Below are 21974 nucleotides of genomic sequence, written 5' to 3' on the forward strand. Positions count from 1 at the left end.
GATTGATGAAGAAGGGAGGCCTTTCTTTCTTTCTTTCTTTCTTTCTTTCTTTCTTTCTTTTGGTTTGCAAAGTGCACCCTGAGCCCTTTAGTGAGCAGGATTCTTTCCGATCCATGTGAAAGACAGACAGCACACAGGTAAGTAAATTTAGGAGGCAAATCAGCTTTTGAGTCAAAATTGCAAGGTGCGTTTAATTGTTACTCGGAGGATGTGTTGCAATGTGTGCTTAAGTGTGGAGTGCATTTCATTTATTATTAAATGAAATGAAATTAAATATAGTAGATTAGGCGGTGAGCAAAATACAGAAAGCATGACTCTTCTGCCAATTTACAAATATTGATATTCAGAAGTTAAATAGGAAACAAGTGCAAACTATCTGCAAAACATCCAGTGTTACTGTGTGTGTGTGTGTGTCTGTGTGTGTGTGTGTGTGTGTGTGTGTGTGTGTCTGTGTGTGTGTGTGTCTGTCTGTGTGTGTGTGTGTCTGTGTGTGCATGTGCATGTGCGAGTGTGTGTGTGTCTGTGTGTGTGTGTGTGTTTGTGTTTGTGTGTCTGTGTGTGTGTGTGTGCGTGTGTGTGTGTCTGTGTGTGTGTGTGTGTGTGTGTCTGTGTGTGTGTGTCTGTCTGTGTGTGTGTGTCTGTCTGTGTGTGTGTGTGTGTGTGTGTGTGTGTGTTTCTTTATTCATTTGAATCTGTAATAGTTCCGGACACATTGTGAATGTGAATGTGTTGTGTTGAAATGCTGGCTTGCTAAATCAAGGGGTTGCTTTGAAAAGGAGTATTCAGGGTGTAAGTTTATCTGGGGCTGCTTCATGGGTTTTCTGCCTGTTGCTCCACATTTTTGTTAGTGCTTTAAGCAGCCTTGAATTAGCAGCGAGGCCCCTTGCACAGAAAGCTGGAACCGGGCCAAAGTCAACTTCCCCACAGCGAGCCTTCTAAAAAGGAACTGCAGCATTGGATCTGTGATTGAAAATCATGCAACAAGCTGCCATCATCAGTTGGGTGTGCTTGTCAAATTGACTTACACTGTGTGTACAAAGTTCATCATTTAACTGAGTTCATTTTCTCTTCTACGTGATAAGATCATTCATTTGAAAATGCCCTTATAATTGTTTCTGATGCAGAGGCTGATAAATATTACAGCACCAGGGATAAGATCATAGTTATTCTGCCCTGGGCCTCAAGTCTAATCTTATCTGAGTTTAACTGCATTTAAGCTAATTAAACGTTAACAAAGAGGGCCACTGCCATTCTTCTTGCTTCGCAAAAAGGAAAAATTAAAAGTTCTCGAAAACATTCTGTACTTCAACAGCAAGGTTTCTTTGGATGTACACAAAAGGTTTAAATGGTTAAGAAATCTTTTATTTCAGGACGTTTTGGACAAAAGCCCTTCGGCTGTGTAGAAAGAAAAGTAAACACATGATTATGTCAGAATAGAATGTTCATTCCAAGAGGTTCCAAAGTTCCTAGTTTGAGATAAACTCCTGGTCCCTTAGTATCCGAGGTGTATTGGTTTCATAGCGCGGACTGATCCCACATATCAATATCAATATCTGACAATAAATATCAGTTTCATATGAATACTGGAGAGAAGGGTTGAATTCATCATGAACTCATTATACAGTATATTGAAATAGAAATTCAACTTGAAGCCCCTAAGAAATTACATTAGGATTCCTGCCATATATTGAAAAAAAAAATGATGCTCTAAACAGCTGCCAGTCTAAATACAGCTTTGATTACATATTAGCATTACCTGTTGCACACAAACATGCATTCGATTTAGACTTTAATACCAGCACTGTTCAGATTATTAACGTAGAGTCCCTCTAGCTTTTAAAGTTTGTAAAATAGGTGGCTGTTGTGTTTGGTTCACATTTGAACTCTGTCTCTGAAGTGTGAAGCTGTGTGGTAGTCATGAGCTCTATGGTCATATGCTTGTAATTGTGCAATTGTAGCGACCCTGCTGGCAGCGAGCTTACCTCTAGGTCATGCACCGCTAAATGCTCGGGAATCTCAACTGAAGGGCTGGGGGAGAGATGCACACAGATAGAGTTTCAAGGTATTCTCCTTGTGTGTCTGTAAGGACATGAGGACACAGCAGGGTCCTGGGCAGGGGAGGGAGTGCTAAGGTCACAGATTCCTTCCGCTCCGCTCCGGTCACGATGGAAATAGACTAAGATTTTTTTTTTTCCATATAGCATCTCTTTTGCAAAAAAAAAAAAAAGTCAACATTTTTGGACGTGAAAGCCTGCTGTGTTTTCTATGATAACAGTGATTTATTTGTTTATTGCTGGGTTAGATATCCGTAACTTTAAAAATGAAATCATTAGATACATGCTGCAGTATTGCTGAAAGAAACTGTGGACATACTGGTCAGGAACTTTTATAGTCGCAAGTGCATTGCTGACAAACACCAAGTCTGTAATAATAATAATAATAATAATAATAATAATAATAATAATAATAATAATAATAATGTTAAGGTTCAGATTCATGGTTTTAGGACTGCAGGTGATTTCCAGTAAACAGTCATAAAACAATAACCAATTTAAATTAGTACCATAAACTGGCGTTTTCATGTTTAAATGTGAGAGACCCTGCCGCTTTTGCAATGGGTGTACAGTAGAGCTCTGCTTCAACAGCCTGGCTCCCTTCCCTGGATCCGGCAGCAGCTGTAATAGAATTAACTAAAGATTCTAGAACAATGTGACCAAAAAATGGAATCTCTTACAAGTTCTACTGCTTTCCAGAACCGCCCACTAGCTTTACAAAGTACTGTACCTGTTATAAAACAACCTTCTAATACCCAGTCATATCAGTGACATGTGGGTCATGCTTTACCTGAGTGAATACCTAATTCACTGCAATGGTAATTAGTTAACAATGCAGGTATTACTGAACGTGCTTGTATGGTGCTGCGTGTGTTAAATGGCCCTGCTTGTATCCCCTGTACTGATTTCCCTATTCGTGTCTGCTTTTACAGTGCAGGCATTGTGTAATATTGAAATCCAAACCTCCCTGTATAATGTGATAGCAGGGACCCAGGCATACTTCAGTATATTTGCTTACCAGACCTCATTTAGCTGGTTCCTAGGCAACGTTTTCAAATCTGGAACTAGAAATGGTTACATATTTATGATGCAAAATCATACAGAAAGTACTCACATTAGCTCTGCTGTACGAAACAAGTACCATTTAGCAAAGCTGAGCTAGTGACCACTTTCATAAAAACCCATGCTAACATACATACATATATATATCTCCCTTGAGAAAGATATGTACAACATATCGAAATGTTGGGCAGCTGGCTCTTTGAGCTAAATATATATATATATATATATATATATATATATATATATATATATATATATATATATATATATATATATATATACACACATATACATATAACAATATATATATATATATATATATATATATATATATATATATATATATATATATATATATATATATATATATACAAGGGGCAGCACTATCAAGCATACCTTTCTACATTGTTTCTCTCTTCAGGATATATAAGATGTGTTGTACTGTGAAATAGTACAATGTACTTAATGTGTAGAATATTTTTGCATGATAAATTGGAAGTACACAGTTGTATCAGAAAAGGGTTGGGGTTAGGGTTAAATCGTGCAAAAAGAGTTACACATTGTAACCATGCATAATAACATTGTAATGATGAGTAAGTACACCTGTGTTTACAAAGTAACTACTATGTAACTACACAGTCATTAGAGACACAATGTAAAGTGTGACCTGAAACAACCCATTCAGAACCAATGCTCTGATCTAATGAAGCTGTTAATGGTAGTGAACGAATTGCCTTGCAATTTCAGGATGTTTAATGCAATCAAACCACTAGGCTTCGCTCTTCAGGTATTTAATATACAGTTTCATATTGTTGCACCAACAGTATGTTTGCTTGTTCAAGTCATGGCCCTGTTTGATTCTTGCACAATAGCAATGTTAACAGTAATACAAACTGTATCGATTGTATTTGTGGTGAGCTGGTTTGTCACCCTTGGTTGCTCGTACAGTGTGCTTGGTTTCACACACTGTTGTCATGGTTGGCTTAGGTTGTTACTCTCGCTCTCCAGAGCAAATGCTCTTGTAATCAACACAGCAGCAACACTAAGCAGGCGTGATCCATTCCAGCAAGTGCTTGTGATCTCTGCAAAGTCCTCAGAACCCCCTTGATGCAGTTTAGTGGAGCCCGCTTTCTGAAACAATAGCAAAGGAATGAGAGATACTGGAAAATGCAGATTTGAAACGCAGGTGGGTGTCTCAGCGTTTGTGTGGTCACATAGACAGTAGAAGATTCCCTGCCCTCGTAAGGAATGCAATATCAGGAGGGGATTCCAGATGTGCTGGCACGCATCAGATCCATGGGGTTTTAAAGAATGAGCCGCTGTCTTATCACAACTAACAAGAACAGGAATGCACTGTTCAACTTGCTAAATAAAAACCAGAAACTTAAGGGGTTTCATAAAGTAGCAATCGAGGCTTGTTTTTGTGTGTGTCGCCACATATTCTAGTTAATTGCACTCCTCCTAATGTTTGTTTTTAAATGTGTGTGTTTGTTTGTTTAGTTGTGTTTTATTCTCAGTGCTGGTGTTGTCATTAAAAAAAGAGCATGAAAATTGTCTATGCCGTGAAAAATGTACATGCTGTTATAAAGTTTAAGTTTTAACACTGGCGTTAATTAGCTGTTTGAAATCGCGCATTGTAGTTGCTGACTGCCACCTGGTGGTAATAGATAGTAAGACAGCGATTTCTGCCCACACAGGAAGTGAAGCATCCGAAGTCGTTTCTAGTTCAATGCCGTCTGTAACAGAATGTAAATGTCCTTGTTTGAAGCAAGTGCTTCGCCAGCGGGGACATTTTGTGAAAGGAGTTACTCACTTACAAATGTTATCCGGAAAACTGAATGCTGTCAGTGTATTTAAACCTAAACTCTATGGTATGAGATATATTGAACTGAATGCTATCAGTGTATTTAAACCTAAACTCTATGGTATGGTATGAGATATATTGAAATGAATGCTGTCAGTGTATTTAAATCTAAGCTCCGGGGCTCCCGAGTGGCGCATCTGGTAAAGGCGCTCTGCATGGAGTGCAGGATACGCCCAATAGCCTGGAGGTCGCCGGTTCGAGTCCAGGCGTTCCCGGGGGGGGGGCCTTAGGTCGGCCACGGTGTCCTCGGCTCACCGCGCGCCAGCGACCCCTGTAGACTGGCCGGGCGCCTGTGGGCTTGCCAGTAAGCTGCCCAGAGCTGCATTGTCCTCCGACGCTGTAGCTCTGGGTTGGCTGCATGGCGGGCCTGCAGAGTGAAAAAAAAAACGTCGGCTGACGGCACACGCTTCGGAGGACAGCGTGTGTTCGTCTTCGCCGCTCCAGAGTCAGTGCAGGGGTGGTAGCGGCGAGCTGAGTTTAAAATTGGACATTTCAGATTCGGAGAAAAATGGGGTAAAATCAATTTCCGACTACTAAATAAAATAATAAATAAATAATAAAATAAAAAAAACAATAATCTTAGCTCTATGGTATGCTGTGATATACTGTATATATATATATATATATATATATATATATATATATATATATATATATATATATATATATATATATATTGAACTGATTGCTGTCAGTGTATGTAAATCTAAGCTCTATGGTTTGGTATGGTATGGTACAATATATATTGCTCACTTTATAAGGTTCTGTTTTTCTTCCAGGAGATGTTCTTCACTTGTGTCACATGTGTTTCTTTGCAGTTGTGTGAAACAAATAACTACTTGCCTAATCCTGGGCAAGATCACATTTATTTAATAATTTGTTTCCCTTTTGCCTGTCTTGGCATTTCTAACGGCATGCAGCGTGTTAATCCACAGCTGTTTGGCTAGTCGCTGTCAGATTAAAACTATCAAATAATAATAAGATTTCCTTTTGAAGCTTAAAGAAAAAGTGTTTCACTGGCAGTGAATGAATGATACAAGATCAATTAATCTGCACAGTACAGGGAGCCAGATATCAGTGAGTAGGAAGAAGCAGTTTGTGTAGTGTTATTCTGTACCACAAGCTTAGAATGACATCGACAGTGGTCCAGTCCAGGTCTTTGTTCTAACCACTTAACCCCCTGACCAGGTCCTAAAGCACTTCGCATTTCAGTGTAACTGTTAGACCTGGGGTGGAGTTGCACTCCAAGACTGGAGTGTCCTGCCTCCACTATAGTGTATAATGCGGTGTTTTGTGTTATAGAAGAGCTGAAACTCAGGACTGCTTGCTGAGTCATGCATAGTACAAACAGGGTGTGTGTTATACACAGGATGTGTGTTATATTGTAAACAGTATAGTACATTTCTTTTTTTGGTCTTAAATGTTGAAAATACTTTCATTATTAATCAGCACTGGTTGCATTCAGATTTTCCTTCTGTAAGATGGTATCTAATGATGCACAGGCAAACTGTAACCACTAGTAATTGCGAAGCCGTCACTGAGCTCCAGCCCCAGCTGCAATGCTGACACGCGTGTCGTATTGTATTGTTCAAGCTCTGCTTTCAATATTCTGTACATGCCCCAGAGCCGGACTGCCTTCGAAGCAGCATTGCATTGCATGGACATCATTCCCTGTGTGTGGAACGATGGTTACAAGGTCACGCTGGGTTACCCGCATACCTGACTGCTCTTAGTTTACTGGAGGAAGTAAGATTTTAGTTTAGCACACAGGTTACTGACACTTGCTCTTGCAGAGGATTCTTATTGCTCTTGTCTCTACTTTCGGTCTTCTGAATGCCATGGACGTGATGCAGCAGATGTTTTCCGTGGTAGAGTTGCATGGTCATTTTGCAGGAATATACCTGGAATCTGCATTTACTGCAGTTTCCCTTTGTGTGTGTGTTTTTTTATCCGTGTGCTTTGTCGTGCACATGCATGCTCTCCAGTGCCACAGAATGTTACAACACAGATCTGAAGCTGCAGTTCCATTAACTGAAGGAGTGATGTTTTTGAGTCATGCTTTGTTTGTACCAATCCATCACACTTTAACTGCACATATTTCTTATGCAGACTTGTTTCTGTTTGGTAAGGTGGGTCGCTTTCCAAACAAAGGGTGGTGTTGCATGTCCAAAAATGTATTACAGTAAAAAAAAAAAAAAAAAATAATATGTCCCCCTTGTTATTTTCAATAATCGAGAGCAATGGCTTTCGACAACACGAAAACTCCCATTACTCCCAAAACATTACAGTTGGGTAGTCCTGCGGGCTTTGCATCATTACAGTTGGGTAGTTCCGCGGTATTTGCATCATTACAGTTGGGTAGTCCCGCGGGCTTTGCATCATTACAGTTGAGTAGTCCCGCGGTATTTGCATCATTACAGTTGGGTAGTCCCGCGGTATTTGCATCATTACAGTTGGGTAGTCCCGCGGGCTTTGCATCATTACAGTTGGGTAGTCCCGCGGTATTTGCATCATTACAGTTGGGTAGTCCCGCGGGCTTTGCATCATTACAGTTGGGTAGTCCCACGGTATTTGCATCATTACAGTTGGGTAGTCCCGCGGGGTTTGCATCATTACAGTTGGGTAGTCCCGCGGTATTTGCATCATTACAGTTGGGTAGTCCCGCGGGCTTTGCATAATTACAGTTGGGTAGTCCCGCGGTATTTGCATCATTACAGTTGGGTAGTCCCACGGGCTTTGCATCATTACAGTTGGGTAGTCACGCGGTATTTGCATCATTACAGTTGGGTAGTCCCGCAGGCTTGCATCATTACAGTTGGGTAGTCCCGCGGGCTTTGCATCATTACAGTTGGGTAGTCCCGCGGGTATTTGCATCATTACAGTTGGGTAGTCCCGCAGGCTTTGCATCATTACAGTTGGGTAGTCCCGTGGTATTTGCATCATTACAGTTAGGTAGTCCCGCGGTATTTGCATCATTACAGTTGGGTAGTCCCACGGGCTTTGCATCATTACAGTTGGGTAGTCCCGCGGGCTTTGCATCATTACAGTTGGGTAGTCCCGTGGTATTTGCATCATTACAGTTGGGTAGTCCCACGGGCTTTGCATCATTACAGTTGGGTAGTCCCGCGGGCTTTGCATCATTACAGTTGGGTAGTCCCGCGGGCTTTGCATCATTACAGTTGGGTAGTCCCGCGGGCTTTACATCATTACAGTTGGGTAGTCCCGCGGTATTTGCATCATTACAGTTGGGTAGTCCCGCGGGCTTTGCATCATTACAGTTGGGTAGTCCTGCGGTATTTGCATCATTACAGCTGGGTCATGCAGACCCAGAGTCCCGGGCACCCGGACAACCGAACTGTCCAACCCTGAAAATGCAAATATTCTTCAATGGGTTGACCTAAATACAAGTGATTCTTCCACCATACCGTGTGAACATGTTTGAAATAAGCTTTTTATATGTCTTGCTAGAGGCACCTTAAACATTGCAGGATTTCTACTGTCACACAAGCATTTCTTCAAAGAAGGGGAAGAAGTGCAAACTGCATACGTTTGAGTTTCAGCATGATAAGGAAACAATGTAAGCATGGAATTGCCGTTTGCATGGCATATTTATTTCATAGCAAAACAACTTCAAATCTTATGGAAATTGGAGACTGTCAGATTTGATCTGTGATGTATAAAAAAAAAGCACCTGACAAAAAGTAGGAATTTAAAATATTTTGACTTCTGTTGAGGAATGTTACAAAATGATAGTTTACATTTCAAACCTTTTAAATATTGTATTAACTGAAAACTGATACGGGACAACATTTTGACTATTTTTGCTAAATGAGTACTTGTACTGATTTTGTGGGAGCACGTGTCCTAGATGTAAACCTAATGTTGTTAATATTAAAATCAGTAAGTGTCTCCTCTTTTTGTTTTAAGAGTGCTGTCTTGAGTGTCCTTTCAGAAAGGGCTTACCCTTAAAGAATGCACAAGAGGTAGCCCTGCAGGCACATACAAAGATGTATAATATTAATAAAACAGCGTTTGCATTGCTGGGATCCTTATTGCACAGGGACCCCTTCTCAAGGATGGGAATAAGACTCCCAGTGCATAGCAGTCTGATCCATTCCTGGTTCTACAAGTAGGTTAATCAGACACACCTGAGCTTGTTATCTATACACTGTGCATAATCAGGCACGTATTAAAACCTGGAATGGATGAAACTGCTATACAGTAGGAGTCACTGTCAGCAGCCCTGTTTTCTGGATCAGTGCAGGTTTGCAGAGCTATGATTCCTGTTGCATCTGGATTGCAATCTCAGTAGGCGCGGGACTGCTGACAGTGCAAACAGCAAATAAAACGAGCGAGCGCTTGGAAGAGGCTCTTTGGAGTCCAAGACGTTAACAGCTTTGTGGAGTGGGCAGGAAGCAATGCAAACTATTGGGAGAATGTTTTTTTATATATGGCTGTGTCTGTGCTCACTTTAATGGAAGGGCAAGAGGTGGCAAGTAGTTATGACTACTAATCAGGGGACCTGTCTGTGCTGTATTGTGTGTTGCAATGCAAGTACTCACACAACGCATTTTTACACCAAGCGTCATTAATGCACAGTAATCCACCCACCCAAGAACAGCACGGCCCGCACTGTTACTACATGATGAAGGAAAGATGTGCTGTACAGTCTATGTTCTATAACCATGTGAACAATAATTACACATAGAGTGCAACTGTCTGTGTTTCCCACTGCATGAGGTATGCTGGCTGCCGCTTTCCATTGCTGGAAACCCTTTGCATGGTTTGCACAGTCTCATCTGAGATCAAACCCAAACGCTTTTATATATACAAAAAACTGAGCAAATAGAAATGTAGAAAACTGCATTGCCTAACCTCTTGTAACTGTAATGGTAATCCCTCAGGTAAAGGCAGCGCAGCCTGGGCTTACCCATTGTGTCCAGTTTTGTTGGTTTTGGTGTCTCTTGCTGCCAGCAGCCCCAGGGAAAAATGAGATCTTTCCAAAATGTCAGCTCTAGTGCACTGGGGTTTGAGATCTGTCCTCTAAATCACTGCAGGAAGAGCGATTAAAAAATAAAAAAAGCATAACAAGTGCTCTGGCTTTTCTGTTCCATACCACATCATGGATCATTATTGCTGTTACCTGTTTGACAGTGTGGGCAGTAATCCTTACACTATCAGTGCACTAGAGTGGACATTTTGAAAAGATCTTTGAAACAGGGTTTAAAATTGTAAGTGTCAGGGTGTTAACAATGAACAGAGAAATGACCGGCGCGTTATTGAAACAGTGTAGCAACACGTGGGGACGTGGTACGCTATATTTAAACAGTTGTAGCAGCATGTGGGGATGCGGGACGCTATATTTAAACAGTTGTAGCGGGACGTGGGACGCTATATTTTTCTCGGAACACCCTACTTATTCTTTAAGTGCTCAAAGGTAGCCTGTTTGTAATTTTGTAACATTAAGATCAAGTTTTCCTCTTTTCAATAAATACCGACTGGATGGAGCACACGGTTTGAGAGTGGGCTCTTCAGCTGTCAGTGTGTGAGTGTGAGTGTGTGTCTTGTAATTTATTCCTTCATATCCTCGCTCTTTTCAAGCAGCGCTGTGTTTTCATTAGCTTTGTCTGAACTGCATCTTTCACTCAGGAAATACATGAGAAGAAAGTAAAATGAAAGTAAAAACAAGCACCCAAAAAGTGAAATGCCGCTGTGGCAGTGCTTGAAAGCTGTGAGGAAGTGCTTGTCACTGGAATTGTCTAGAAGCCGGTGGACAGGCCGCCCTCGCTCCACAGCCGCTTTGTGACATTAAGAAGGGTGGGAGATGTGTTACACTGCAAACATACCTCAGCTTTCTACAATGTCACCCCGTTCTGTTAATACTGGACCAGTGGAATAACTCAACTAAACAAATGTGGGAATACCCTTATAAGAGTTTACCACAGTAATGCACGGTCATTTAGCGGTTTCCCCTAATGCTTTTGTCATGGTTATACAATGCACTTACCATAGTTTACCAGGTTTTTTTATTAAGGTTTGCCATGCCTCTCTGTTCTTTACAATGCTAACCCATGCTTTACCATGCTTTCACTGTGCTTTATTACACTTTGCTGTGCTTTTATAAGGGAGGGCACATTGTGTTTCTTGTTTCTGTTCCAGTTGTTGTTCTGTTGCAGTTGTGGGAATAATTACCGATTGAGCTGAACCATCGTACTGTAAATAGAAAGAGAATAAAGAAGCTATTCTGCCATGGCTGCTTATTGATTTAAACATGTGGAAAGAATAGGTTGCCAACTGAGACTGCTTGAGGCCCCTGGCAACAATGTAGAGTAAAATGTAATTGTGTCAATATGGGGGTTTGCTTTTTCACCGTGTCTGTGTAAGTGTGAAAGAATCATGACAGACTTACGCTTGTTAAAATCACTCGCTACTTGATTGGAACGTAAGCGTTATCATGTGTTGCAAACAAAGCCGTGGTGTTTTGTTCAGGGAACACAAAGACACTTTGTGGCTTTGAATGTGGTTTCAGGAGACCAGGCTTCAGGCCACTGCATGGCACACCAAACTAGGTCTCCCTACTCCTGAAAGCGTGCCTTCGTGTTCCCTCGGCTTCAGTCCAAGATGCAATGGTAACTCTGTTTTATCATCACACCACTTGTAAGAATGGTATGACCCAGTACGCTGTTGCTGCGTTTCCATGTCTAAGGAATCAATATTTCCCATGCTTCTGAACTCCCTGCATGCATCTGATTTAATAAAACTCAGATTTCAGGAGGAATCTGACTCACATGCTGGATATTTGCTGGATTTAAGTATCGACTCCCAAAATCTGTAGCTGGAAACAAAGGAATGTAATACATCATCCACAAGATTAGAAACGCAAAAAATACCAGGATTTTTTTTTTGAGTGTCTTCAAGTCATGTTCATTTTGTTTGCACATAACATGTGCTTGTTTTCCATGCTTTTAAAATGGAATCTGTCAGTGCAATAACATATCACCTCAATTTACCAAAGACCTGTCAGCAAGCGGATTACATGGTCCATATACCAGTAGAGCTCTATTAGTCAAGGTAGTTGTGGTGCCCAGTCCAGTCAACTCCTTGGGAAACGTCTCTGTTTCAAAGACGCTAAACATGTCAAGTGTGTGCACTGATCACTTTAATTACAATGCTGCCAGTCAGCCATTCCTACCATAGCACATCGATACAGGCTCATGATATTGACGCTTGTTTTGGGAAGGGCTAATACAATAGTGGATGATAAGACACATCAATAATTAGCTTCAAGGTGTTGGCACTCCTGTGATGTACAGGAATCCGAGGCTCTGCCATGCTGACTCGCACCTGTGTTCAGCTGCATTGGTTTTGGGTTGGGATTCTCTTCAGCCGCATTGGTTCTGTTGGCTCAGATTGGGTTCAGCTTTGTTGGGACCATTGTTATAAGAAGTTATTGCACGGTATAATTGCACTGTGCAAATCAGCTCAGTGACAACAAGGAAAGATGTAGTCTAGGAATTTGCTACAGGACTACAACCCCCAGAATACCTTGGGGGTGCTGATTGGACAGTGAGCCTATAATGAGATGCACCTGTCTGTGATTAAGCAGGCAGGTGTATATATGGCTGGTCAGGACAGCTTGATTGCTGTCTGCGTGAAGGCTAAGGCCTGGGTGAAGCCTGGGGGTTTTCAGACCTAAAAGGTACGGTAATACTTTTATGATATTTAGTCACCGGTAAACAGCGTAGCCGTCCGGTTTATACAGTAGTTAAAAATAGGTAAAAGTTTAGTTAGTTAGTTAGGTTAGGGTTAGGGTTAGTTTGTTTTATTTTGTGTTTTGAAAATAAATATACAGGCACTGCCCTGTTTTCAACGTATCTGTGGTCCAGAGTGTTTCTTTTACACAAGAAGACTGTGAAAAGGTCCCGGAAGTGGCAGAACGATCCCCGAAGCGCTCCACAAGCAGAAAGACATGATGTTATTAGTCAGCGTGCCAGTGCTCCCTGAACTGGGCTGTGATTCCGCTGGTCTGCTAACAAGCAATGTCAGACTGCCTGCATGTGTTGCAATGGACATTGCGACTGTGTCTGACATCTCGCTTGTCATTTCAACACATGGGGACACTTTGGATGAGTGTTTAAAATATGAAAACTATGCAGCCTGAAGTGGTTGGGTTCAGAGGGACTGAGCTGTGGGAGAAATGCCCTGCCTTGCGCACAGATTCCTGGCTGTCATTTGGAGTCGATGGGCGTGTTGTAAGATAAAGATTCAGATGAGGCCGTTTAAAAACATTTTACTGCTGTAGCTGGAAGGAAAAGGAGAGTTTTTTTTTCTTCTTCATAATGAAAAGAAGCCAGTGTTTGCAGTGAAAACGAAGCATGCAATACGAGCATCAGATTTACTTTGGGCTACTCCACACATTCCTATTCATCATTACGTTAGGCAATGCAATTCCGTCTCTTCTTGATGGGCAGGGGAAGTGGGCAGCCTGCCAGGTAGATGTTGCCATGGCACCCAGCCCCCTGAAGGTGATGCATTTTCTTTTTCTTTTTTTTTTCGAGCTGGGCTGAGCTTAGGTTCTGAATCAGACAATAGACTCCTTCGCAATGTCAGCAGAATGGTTTATGGGAATGCACTCTGCTGCTGCCAGGGAGTCACATGACCTTACGGCTGAGATTTTGCTCTGGTGCCAGGAGAGCGAGAGAGAGGGGGAGAGAGAGAGAGCGAGAGAGAGAGAGAGAGAGAGAGAGAGAGAGAGAGGAACTTGGAAAGCAATGCCTGTGAAAGACTTCTTAATTCTTTTTTTTTTTCCTCGCATTGCTCAGAAAATGGCGGATCATACAGCAGTGACTTTGCCCCGACTCAGCAAGCAGTAGAGCTCAAACTCGACTACGCCTTTATTCTGGCTTTTTTTTTTTTTTTTTTGGCAAGCCACCAGGATTCTGGCCCTTTTCACACCAGATAAACCCTGCTGCTTATCTGCAAATACAAAAAAAAAAAAAAAGAAAGGTTATAAAGGATATTTAGACTACAAGAAAAAAAAAACGGAATATCCGGGCTCCTGTTTATCGATAGCTCGGTTCCAAAACTGTCTTTTGTGAGGCAGAAGAACAAAAAGTTTGCAAGTGTCTCATGGCGTTGGGCAACTGGGGTAACTGGACTGAACATGAGCTCCTCGCAGCACATTGAAGCCAACTGGCACCCGCCTTGCTCACACCCTCGCTTCAGCACATTTGTGCACGCCATGTTTTACAAGAATCAGCGCTGCTTTGGTTAGCGGCGGCCGTTTCTCTCACCGGCACTCCTGTGCAGGCACTTGCGGTGAGGATTGGTGCAGCTTTTGCGCAGTGATTTGTGCTCAGAATTCTGACTAGGTAATTTTTTTTTTTTTTTTTTTGCCAAGACAAAAAAGTGGCACGCATACTGGTTGCGTTCTGGGATTCACTGGAGCCGACATGAAAGCAAAACAGGCTGTTGCCTGGTATGAAACAGTGTCCTAAAGCCTGCAATAATAATAATAATAATAATAATAATAATAATAATAATAAAACAACTGCTGGGCCAAAAATACACAACAAACCAAACTTGTGGCTTCTGAAACAGAACAGAAAACGAGACTTGCTTGATCTTCCTCAAAGAGCGGGCTTTTCTTTTTTTTTTTCACACCAAGCAGAACTTCACTCTCTATTTTTAATTTTTTTTTATTTATTTTTTTTTCATTTCATGTTTTTTGTTGGCATCCGCTTGTCTGTGGCGTTCATAGCGGCTGAAAAAAATAGAAAGTTTGAAATCAGGTATACCATATTTTATTTTTCTTATGCTTGAATATTGTTATTGTATTAATGAATACATCATTATACTCATCTCTTTATTGTGATACACTGAGCATCTTTCAGGCTGACCTTTTACTTGCGTGCTTTTTGTATAAATGTTGCCCACATTTTTGTGGTCAAAAAAATCTTTGTAGCGTAAAGCGAAATGTTTTTATTTGTTCTTGTTTTATTTGTGGTTTTTGGATTTTTTTTCTTAATATCGGATTGGAGTGTTACACACTAAGGCTGTATTATTGGACTCACACACACATATCTGCATCTAAACACAATACAGCACTGTGTGTTAAAAACCCGGTGAATACTTTTTCATTGCAGAAAGTTACTTTGCCCTTCTTTAAACCGCAGAGGCTAAAACAATACGTTTCCGTTGCAGTGCCATGTGTTTAACAACGCTGAGCACCAGGATTGCTTTTCTTTTACCATCTGAAGTGTTCAGAGCAGCTGGCTAAGGCAAGTACAGGGTGATCTGGGTACTAAAGCACGTAGGTGCAGCTTTAAAACTGCTTTGAGAACGACAGGCCACAGTACGGATTCATGTGCTTAAGAAGCATGGAAGAATTGCTTTTGTTTTGTACGTTTTCCTGTGCAGAATTCATTTGAGATGTGTTCCTGACCTTGGTGTTCTAAATGATTCTCTTTACTCTTTTTTTTTTTTAATAGGAACTGATTATCTTGGGGGAACTTCTTAAAGGATAGCGCAGTCTTTTTGGGGTGGAATTTGCCCGCTTGTAAACATGCACTTCAATGGAGACGTTAAGAGAAAGCAGCAACAGTTATCAAGCTACAATTGGAAACCTTGCATCCTAAGATTTGACATTTTTAATTTGCAATTTACCACAATGCCTTCTATTCATTACATGTATTAAAACAATTCTCATATCGAAACATTTCATCACTGCAATACATTAGCAGCAAATCGTAGTCCTCGTTCCTATATCTCCTTATTTCATATCTATATATATATATATATATATATATATATATATATATATATATATATATATAGATAGATATAAATATAGATATTGATTTAGATAGAGATATGTTGTTTTTTCTTTTAAAAAACTAACTAATGACGTGGATATAAAGAAAGGCGCTGATGAATAACGTACTTTTGTATCTTTTTTTCGGCTTCCACAATCAAATGAGCCGCTGTTTACAAATGGGATGCATTTCTCTTTACAAAAATAAACCAATAGTTGTGCATTTCTTGTATTGTTTCAGTGAAGAAAATCAGGAGGAGAGTGCTGGAGAAAGTGAGAGAATACCCCTGATCCCTCACATCCCCGATGAGGTAAATCTGAACGTTCTTACTGTATAACCTGGGTTATCTAGACTGTGTAATAGATATATACAAAATAAATAACATCTGATCGTCTAATAAAGTCTTCATTCATTCACTCAGAATCAGAACCAGCAAATCAGTGGATCATATTGCCTGCCCTGAATCCTGTCATTCACTTTAACCATCATGATATTGTCACTTTGTGAAGGATAATGTATAGCAATATAGAGAAATATATATGTGTTCACATATGTAAAGAAAAAGGCTTGAATATTTCTGCACAAGTGTGTTTTCTATCTACATTAAGATTTCAATACAGAAGGTGTTTTATTCTGTTATTGTTTTACAGCACTTTTTCAGCACATGTATTTAAATAGCTGTATCTGTTGCTTCTGTAATTGTGCACAAGATGACTGTGTATCAGTGGTATAGGGTAAGAATAACAGAACACTGGGTGAAAAGCACATGTATAAAAAAGAAACAGTAGAGGCTGGAATGGGGAAATCAGAGTGACGGTGGCAAAGGAAAGGTTTTGCCAGAGAGGTCTTAAGAAAATAACGGTGAAAATGAAGTCAAAGTATCACTATCTACAGTCCCCTTATTTCATAACACAGGATTGATTTAGTTTCTTCTTAGTACCCATTTCAGCATTGTGGCATCATTATTAGATATATATTATAAGATATACATACATATTAGGGGTGGGCACTAATATCGATATTTTGATACCATATCGATATCGATTATAATTTCCATATCGCGATATCGTGGGATTTAAAAAAAAAAATCACATACGCTCGCAGAGACATACTTTTTATTGCTAATACTGCTAAAATACAAACGCAGTATAATCAAGTTTATTTTATATTAAGATACAACAAACCCCATACCAATCATTGTTAGTCTGGTAGGCAAACATCACACATGAATTATTATGTAACCATTTTATTCCATTGATTAGCGTTCTTCTTTTTCTAAGAACCCGATTTAATAAATTTATTTCAAACATTCATTAGCTACAGATCAAGAAAAACAACAAATCCACAACCTGTGTACCCTCTCTCCTATGCTCTACTCCCGTTTCTTTACCTGTTTCCTCTCACCAGCCAAACTGTATCCTGTTTTCAAAAAGTGCGTGCATCAACTAATTAAGAAACAGGACCGTCTTTTTTAAAGGGATACACACCTAAAAATAAACTTAACACAAAAAACTTAATAAACAGGAACATCGGCCTAAATAATTTGATATATGAATATATCATTTTTTCTTCCATTCAGAACGTGCTCGCAAGGTACCAAACTCTATTGCATGCTGCGTTAAGCACTGTTGGGATTATTGTGAGAGATGCACATGCGTCAGTGTGGTGCATTTTTTCCATGCGATTAGTTACACTGTTATTAATGTATTTTTAAAATGTGAACTTTCAGCATTATAAATGAGATGTACTTTTAAAACATCAAAACACATCTCAAAATAATGCACCATTCAGCATGACACCGTACTTAATACTTTTAGATGTGTCGTACATTTACACGCAGGGAAGATTCAATCACCTCTGGATTGGCTAGCCTGCGCAGTGAGGTATATATTTCGGTTTTGAGGTGGCTGATGATGGCATGGAATATTAAAACAATGTAACAAGACCTTGTTTTTCTCCATGGATATTGAGAATAAAAGCTAAGTTCAAGTAAGTTATTGCTTTTCTTATGTAAATATCTGTTAACGTCTATATGTTTCTTATTGCAAAGTGTTCTTATATTTTTCTGTGTTTTGGAAGACTTCGATATTATCGATATCAAAATACGTGCACGATATCGATATACAATTTTCATATCGATGCCACCCCTAATATATATATAGTTTGAGCTCAAAGAGCCAACTTGCCAGTGTTTCAGTGTGTTTAACATGCCTTTGTCAAGGGAAAGTGTGTTTGAAAACAAACAGTCGAGGTATTTATAGGCTTTTGATGCCAAATGTATTTCTCTTTGAATTTAATGTCTTTGTGATGTCATTCACTATATAGCTAACGATGTAACGATCTACTGTTCCTTTCTATTTAACCCTTATTTTCATGTTTTCTGAACCCACACACTTGCGGTCCTCCTCCGTGGTGTGTCTGTTCCTTGTGAAGTGCTACACTATTGCTTCGTTTACTTTTTTTATTTCTTATATTTGATTGGTGGGTTCTGTATTCTCATATATAATGGTGTACATGTTTTATTTTATTACATTTTATGCAAAATATACCGTATACAAGGTTGCTATCCTTGCACGACGGATTTTTTAAGACTGATTGTTTTTTTTTTTTTTCTTTTATCTTATGCTTGCACACTTTACATGTGCTTTTACAGGTTTCACTGTCTCTCAATGAATCTGTGATCCACTTGTGTTTACTGTGGACTAAAATGTCAGCCTAATTTGCATCCGTTTTTCATTTTTTCTGAATTATGAAGTATACGTAAATGCTTCCACACTATTTTTGAAATGCTGGTTAATAATTTAGAGTATGTCATTATTAATGGTACTCTCTTAACCCTCTCTTCTCTTTTCTCATAATCAAGTAGTTCATTCCTATTGAGTTTGTCAACTTTTCTCAATTCTCTTTCAATAATTTGTTTTTTACGTCCTCTTTTCTTAAGTTTTATTTTGAATTTCTTTCTCTGTTTTTGGTTGTCATTTTCATCAGAGCAGATTATTTTTATCCTTATACCCAGTCCTTTAGGAATTGCTCTTTTACTATAGACAGGATGTGTAGATGACATACAAATAAAAAAATATGAACATAATTTAACATCATGTAATCGTGAAACGACAAAATAATAACTCAAAAGTCTATCAGAAGCTGGCTTTAAAACAGAAAGCAGCCTCTCCCATCCTTTTACCATTCACCCTCGGAATACATAAAAGGCCAGCATTTGCAGATGTGGAATTAGCATGTAATTTAGATATTGTGGAGATAGTCCATTTAGTGCTTTAAAAACTAGTAATAGAATTTTTAAATAAATTCTGTAATGCACAGGAAGCCAATGCAATGATGCCAACACAGGCGTAATGTGAGCCCTTTTTTTGTTCTAGTTAGCATTCTAGCAGCAGCATTTTGCACTTGCTGTAGGTGTGATATAGCATGACTTGTAAGTCCAGAGAATAAAGCGTTACAGTATAACCTAGAAAAAATAAAAGCATGTACTAATTTATTTGCATCATCCAAGGACAAGAATAATCTAACTTTCGCAATGTTTCTTAAATGATAGAAGCACACTCCTAGTAATGTATTTTATATGTGGTTCAAAGGAAAATGCAGAATCAGAAATAACCCCCAGGTTTTTCACTTCAGATTTTCATATGTTTGTAAAATGAATAAGCTGTGCCGTGTTACATGATGACATGCCTCATTTAAAACTTCTTCTGTGCTTCTGTGCTGCTGTTCTTTTCTTTCATGGGGTTTGATATTAGTCTGTGTGGTACTGTAATCCACACGGGTAGTTTGTGGTACTGTAATCCACACGGGTAGTTTGCTGTACTGTAATCCACACGGGTAGTTTGCTGTACTGTAATCCACACAGGTAGTTTGCTGTACTGTAATCCACACAGGTAGTTTGTGGTACTGTAATCCACACGGGTAGTTTGCTGTACTGTAATCCACACGGGTAGTTTGCTGTACTGTAATCCACACAGGTAGTTTATGGTACTGTAATCCACACGGGTAGTTTGTGGTACTTTAATCCACACGGGTAGTTTGTGGTACTGTAATCCACACAGGTAGTTTGTGGTACTGTAATCCACACGGGTAGTTTGTTGTACTATAATCCACACGGTAGTTTTTGGTACTGTAATCCACACGGGTAGTTTGTTGTACTGTAATCCACACGGGTAGTTTGTGGTACTGTAATCCACACAGGTAGTTTTTGGTACTGTAATCCACACGGGTAGTTTTTGGTACTGTAATCCACACGGGTAGTTTGTGGTACTGTAATCCACACAGGTCGTTTATGGTACTGTAATCCACACGGGTAGTTTTTGGTACTGTAATCCACACGGGTAGTTTGTGGTACTGTAATCCACACGGGTAGTTTGCTGTACTGTAATCCACACGGGTAGTTTGCTGTACTGTAATCCACACGGGTAGTTTGTTGTACTGTAATCCACACGGGTAGTTTGTGGTACTGTAATCCACACGGGTAGTTTGTGGTACTGTAATCCACACGGGTAGTTTTTGGTACTGTAATCCACACGGGTAGTTTGTGGTACTGTAATCCACACGGGTAGTTTGTGGTACTGTAATCCACACGGGTAGTTTTTGGTACTGTAATCCACACGGGTAGTTTGCTGTACTGTAATCCACACGGGTAGTTTGCTGTACTGTAATCCACACAGGTAGTTTTTGGTACTGTAATCCACACGGGTAGTTTGCTGTACTGTAATCCACACGGGTAGTTTGTGGTACTGTAATCCACACGGGTAGTTTGCTGTACTGTAATCCACACGGGTAGTTTTTGGTACTGTAATCCACACGGGTAGTTTGCTGTACTGTAATCCACACGGGTAGTTTGTGGTACTGTAATCCACACGGGTAGTTTGCTGTACTGTAATCCACACGGGTAGTTTGTGGTACTGTAATCCACACGGGTAGTTTGTGGTACTGTAATCCACACGGGTAGTTTTTGGTACTGTAATCCACACGGGTAGTTTGCTGTACTGTAATCCACACGGGTAGTTTGCTGTACTGTAATCCACACAGGTAGTTTTTGGTACTGTAATCCACACGGGTAGTTTGCTGTACTGTAATCCACACGGGTAGTTTGTGGTACTGTAATCCACACGGGTAGTTTGCTGTACTGTAATCCACACGGGTAGTTTTTGGTACTGTAATCCACACGGGTAGTTTGCTGTACTGTAATCCACACGGGTAGTTTGTGGTACTGTAATCCACACGGGTAGTTTGCTGTACTGTAATCCACACGGGTAGTTTGTGGTACTGTAATCCACACGGGTAGTTTTTGGTACTGTAATCCACACAGGTAGTTTGCTGTACTGTAATCCACACGGGTAGTTTGCTGTACTGTAATCCACACGGGTAGTTTGCTGTACTGTAATCCACACGGGTAGTTTGTGGTACTGTTTACTTATTTGCTGCTTTTTTATTTACACAAGAGTCTTACTTAGAGTAACTTGGCTACTTATTTGTCTACTTAATGCACTGTGCTCCCGAAAGAAAAGAGAGGGAACTGACAGAAAGCAAGTGAAACGTTATACATTCTGAATCTTAATAACATTTCTGAAAATTTAGCAGTCCCTGTTACTGTCATGACATTATCCTTCGGTCTGTGTGAGCTCCTGACTCTTCTTTCATTGCATGCCACTTGCCATAAACCCGTAGATCCGATCTTGTGGTGATCTGGACCTCACAAGCTCGCTTCAATGGGTCTGTGTCAACGTGGTAATCAAGCCAAAGCATTTCATTGTTAATAACCTCGTTACTTTTTATTGTGTCATTTCTGTTTGAAACATGGTTTCTGTGAATCCTTAATGTATGTATTTGTGTTTTTGGAAATGATTGTATAATGTTGAGTCTGTTTGTTTTGTTTTGTTGGGGGTGGGGGGGGCATATTTATATTAAGAAGTTTACTTTATTTATATATATATATATATATATAGTTGTTATATATGGATTGTTCTTGCAATGTTCTCTTTTCTTTGTAACACATACTTTTTTGTATTCTTTATTTAATGTCACTTTTTACCCAATCAAATATAATGGCCCAACAAACGCTATAAATTCCATTCCTACATTTCAGTTTTAAAATTCCTGGGAGCCTGTTGATCTTCAATGCTTCCTAACTCAAAGGGCCAGACCCTTTCTGCCTTGTATCTGTGTTGG

The 21974-nt window shown here is 39.9% G+C and overlaps 1 long non-coding RNA gene across 4 annotated transcripts in view; it reads left to right on the top strand.

Annotated features, from left to right (window-relative positions):
* LOC117405670 (uncharacterized) overlaps positions 1–21974 on the top strand; it is a 121690-nt gene that overhangs the window by 72929 nt on the left and 26787 nt on the right. For all 4 annotated transcript variants that reach the window (XR_009329300.1, XR_009329299.1, XR_009329301.1 and 1 more), the window contains one exon: positions 16035–16104. This is a non-coding gene — a long non-coding RNA (uncharacterized LOC117405670). The remainder of the gene's footprint in view (positions 1–16034; positions 16105–21974) is intronic.

The sequence above is a fragment of the Acipenser ruthenus genome, chromosome 8 (genome assembly GCF_902713425.1).
Source record: "Acipenser ruthenus chromosome 8, fAciRut3.2 maternal haplotype, whole genome shotgun sequence".
NCBI classification, from domain to species: domain Eukaryota; kingdom Metazoa; phylum Chordata; class Actinopteri; order Acipenseriformes; family Acipenseridae; genus Acipenser; species Acipenser ruthenus.